Source organism: Schistocerca americana, unplaced genomic scaffold (genome assembly GCF_021461395.2).
Source record: "Schistocerca americana isolate TAMUIC-IGC-003095 unplaced genomic scaffold, iqSchAmer2.1 HiC_scaffold_1414, whole genome shotgun sequence".
Taxonomy (NCBI): domain Eukaryota; kingdom Metazoa; phylum Arthropoda; class Insecta; order Orthoptera; family Acrididae; genus Schistocerca; species Schistocerca americana.
Window position 1 is genome coordinate 5,001 of NW_025725495.1, and position 5,000 is coordinate 10,000.

A 5,000-nucleotide genomic window follows, 5' to 3' on the forward strand; every position below is an offset into this window, starting at 1 on the left:
CTGCGTCCTCTGTCGACCACAGCACCCCAACGCCAGCGCCTCTGCCGCACGAAATCGTGGACCGGCAATCACTCCACCTGCGCCCCACTCCAACCGCCCAACTCGCAACTCCAGCGGATGAACGGCGGACTTTTCCCGCAGTCGCAATGTGCAATCCACCCCTATAACATGCGTTTCATGAAGAGTTATCTCCAATATGCGACATTCCCGCTGTCCCTATACATGAGCTGCGGGCTGTACCAGTTACGAGCTAGAGACGCGACCGCGTTGCTCTCTGTACGAATGCCGATGCTGAGCGGTCAGCTTAGGAGGCGCTCCATCCATGTCGGTACCGGTGAGCGTTGCACTCGCAGTCGCAAGAACGTACGGCAAGTATATTACCTGGAAGAGTCAATGACAGTCCACGCCCCCCTGCGTGGGAAGAGTCTTTCTAGGCCATGACCCACCGGAAGGGCGCAGCGTCCCCCACCCCAGACATGTGACGTCACACCATCGGTATTGACGACTAGACTGATTCCTTATAATCATTTGCCATACACCGGTGGAAGCTGCCGAGACGAGTAACTACATAGCGGGCTCGCCGTGTCACTAATGTACAGAGATACAACAGTTTCGACTGGAACCGGATTAAACGTATACACGGCGCTGATTAGTAATAGATAGAGCCATCAGAATACAGATAATGTATACAACTGTCCGTATACATGCTGAAAGACTCTGCTCACAATCACAACCACACGTCAGCCACACACCCTTATCACGCACTACTCTCTGCCTGTAACACGCACACAGACAATATGTAAGCACCAGCATGGAACAACACCCAGTGCATCCTCTCCGCCACATTAGACAATCCACACTGTCATAACCAGACTGGGAGGTCCACTCAGAAAACAGAATATCCCACCCACCCGACAACCACCATTGCTCAGCCAAGCCACCAACACCCACACATGTCCTACACAGGGGTGCACCCAACATCACAATACTGCCTCCTCTCACAGCACACAAACAATGGCAGGAATGAAAGACACAGGTCTGCCACAAGCATGGAATGAGAGCGCCGCCTGTCATGAGCCAAAGGTGCATCCTGACGTGGCAAATCAGATGATGCCGCAGGCATCCACTTACTATAATCACAATCAACAAACCGGCCGCCCCGCCCCGCCCCCCATTAAACCTTTCCTTACAACAATGTGTACCTTAACCTAACCTATATCGTACCGTAACCTAACCTATATCGTACCGTAACCTAACCTATGTCGTACCGTAACCTAACCTATGTCGTACCGTAAAACCTAACCTATGTCGTACCGTAACCTAACCTATGTCGTACCGTAACCTAACCTATGTCGTACCGTAACCTAACCTATGTCGTACCGTAACCTAACCTATGTCGTACCGTAACCTAACCTATGTCGTACCGTAACCTAACCTATGTCGTACCGTAACCTAACCTATGTCGTACCGTAACCTAACCTATGTCGTACCGTAACCTAACCTATGTCGTACCGTAACCTAACCTATGTCGTACCGTAACCTAACCTATGTCGTACCTTAACCTAACCTATGTCGTACCTTAACCTACCCTATGTCGTACCTTAACCTAACCTATGTCGTACCTTAACCTAACCTATGTCGTACCTTAACCTAACCTATGTCGTACCTTAACCTAACCTATGTCGTACCTTAACCTAACCTATGTCGTACCTTAACCTAACCTATGTCGTACCTTAACCTAACCTATGTCGTACCTTAACCTAACCTATGTCGTACCTTAACCTAACCTATGTCGTACCTTAACCTAACCTATGTCGTACCTTAACCTAACCTATGTCGTACCTTAACCTAACCTATGTCGTACCTTAACCTAACCTATGTCGTACCTTAACCTAACCTATGTCGTACCTTAACCTAACCTATGTCGTACCTTAACCTAACCTATGTCGTACCTTAACCTAACCTATGTCGTACCTTAACCTAACCTATGTCGTACCTTAACCTAACCTATGTCGTACCTTAACCTAACCTATGTCGTACCTTAACCTAACCTATGTCGTACCTTAACCTAACCTATGTCGTACCTTAACCTAACCTATGTCGTACCTTAACCTAACCTATGTCGTACCTTAACCTAACCTATGTCGTACCTTAACCTAACCTATGTCGTACCTTAACCTAACCTATGTCGTACCTTAACCTAACCTATGTCGTACCTTAACCTAACCTATGTCGTACCTTAACCTAACCTATGTCGTACCTTAACCTAACCTATGTCGTACCTTAACCTAACCTATGTCGTACCTTAACCTAACCTATGTCGTACCTTAACCTAACCTATGTCGTACCTTAACCTAACCTATGTCGTACCTTAACCTAACCTATGTCGTACCTTAACCTAACCTATGTCGTACCTTAACCTAACCTATGTCGTACCTTAACCTAACCTGTATTGCGCCTTAACCTAACCTGTATTGCGCCTTAACCTAACCTGTATTGCGCCTTAACGTAACCTGTATTGCGCCTTAACGTAACCTGTATTGCGCCTTAACGTAACCTGTATTGCGCCTTAACGTAACCTGTATTGCGCCTTAACGTAACCTGTATTGCGCCTTAACGTAACCTGTATTGCGCCTTAACGTAACCTGTATTGCGCCTTAACGTAACCTGTATTGCGCCTTAACGTAACCTGTATTGCGCCTTAACGTAACCTGTATTGCGCCTTAACGTAACCTGTATTGCGCCTTAACGTAACCTGTATTGCGCCTTAACGTAACCTGTATTGCGCCTTAACGTAACCTGTATTGCGCCTTAACGTAACCTGTATTGCGCCTTAACGTAACCTGTATTGCGCCTTAACGTAACCTGTATTGCGCCTTAACGTAACCTGTATTGCGCCTTAACGTAACCTGTATTGCGCCTTAACGTAACCTGTATTGCGCCTTAACGTAACCTGTATTGCGCCTTAACGTAACCTGTATTGCGCCTTAACGTAACCTGTATTGCGCCTTAACGTAACCTGTATTGCGCCTTAACGTAACCTGTATTGCGCCTTAACGTAACCTGCATTGCGCCTTAACGTAACCTGCATTGCGCCTTAACGTAACCTGTATTGCGCCTTAACGTAACCTGCATTGCGCCTTAACGTAACCTGCATTGCGCCTTAACGTAACCTGTATTGCGCCTTAACGTAACCTGTATTGCGCCTTAACGTAACCTGTATTGCGCCTTAACGTAACCTGTATTGCGCCTTAACGTAACCTGTATTGCGCCTTAACGTAACCTGTATTGCGCCTTAACGTAACCTGTATTGCGCCTTAACGTAACCTGTATTGCGCCTTAACGTAACCGATATTGCGCCTTAACGTAACCTATATTGCGCCGTAACGTAACCTATATTGCGCCGTAACGTAACCCACATTGCCCCTTAACGTAACCTATATTGCGCCGTAACGTAACCTATATTGCGCCGTAACGTAACCCACATTGCCCCTTAACGTAACCCACATTGCCCCTTAACGTAACCCACATTGCCCCTTAACGTAACCCAACACACGTTGGGCCTTAACCCAACACACGTTGGGCCTTAACCCAACACACGTTGGGCCGTAACCCAACACACGTTGGGCCTTAACCCAACACACGTTGGGCCTTAACCCAACACACGTTGGGCCTTAACCCAACACACGTTGGGCCTTAACCTGCTCTGTAATTGTCATACGACGCGTTAAATTAGTGTAGTGTTGCCTAACTGCAACCCCCGCAATATAGTTTGCTACTCGCACTGCCCGGTCCCCAGTGTATCGCTTCATGTTAAACACCTTGCAGCTATACACTGTAATGTGGATGGCAGCAGGACGTACATGCTCAATGCCCTTTGCAGTTGTTCATTGGCATTTGCAGTTGTTCATTGGCATTCGCATGGCGAAGCACTTAGCCTACGCTGTGGTACGGCCTGTGTCAACTGTCCGCTGATGTTGTACGTCCAAATCACACACTGTACTGCACATTGGTCCTCATGTACTGAATGATACATCGTGGTACATGTGACCGTACAACGACTGCGCCAACAACGGCGAACCATGCGGTCCAAATGTTGTGCACTCAGCTACGTGTCGTCTCCCTATAAGAGCTGGATTGCAGTGTGGTATGCCCTGGATGGCGATCAGCATGAGCCGTCTGTTGATGTAGTGGCGCGTGTTGTCAGACGTAGTCGTCTCTTCTCACACACCGTGATAGCACGGTGCACTGCGTTCCACATCTGCGACATGCGACAGAGGCCGGTTGACAGTCGTTCGCGCAATGGACATCGCATACGTACGGGGGCCACCTTCCACGTGTTCGCTAAGCGTGGACATGTTGTTGCGTGTATGTGGGCAGACAGTGTGTCGTGACACCTGACACAGGCATGCAACAATCGTTGAATTTGCAAATGGCGATGGACGCCTACGTTTGCTGGTGACGTTACGCAAATGAACAACTGGTAAACCGTTGTGGTGCGGTTGTTCTCGCTAGGGGTGAATCAGTGATGGCGACGATCGGTTGAGCTACCAACCGGTTGTTGCAGCGATACCCACCATGCCCACGAACGTGAATGGCATGTGGGTGTGAAGCGATACGCGGCGGTGGCTGGGTGGGACCGTCCCCGGCCGGTGAGGGGGGGCCTCCCGGCGTGTTGGCCGTGCGGTGCGTGGGCGCACGCGCTACAGCCGGCTGGTGGGGGCGGCCAGTGGCAGGCGCGCCGGCCGACGGAGGCGGCAGGCGGCGCAGCTGCGCGCCGGCGCACCCTGCACGCGGCGCCGTGCGGCCAAAGTAGGTCCTCGCGGGCCCGGTGCGAAGCGCGGTGGACATCTGCAGTGTGCTGGTCCGATTGAGGACTGTGTGCGCTGAGGATGCGCCGCCGCCCGGCGCTCGGCGCCGCGACGCCGTCTGCTGCTCGGTCGCCTCTGCGGTTCTCGCAGGTGGTTTGTATCGCAGCTGTGCGGACGTGTTGGCGCGTG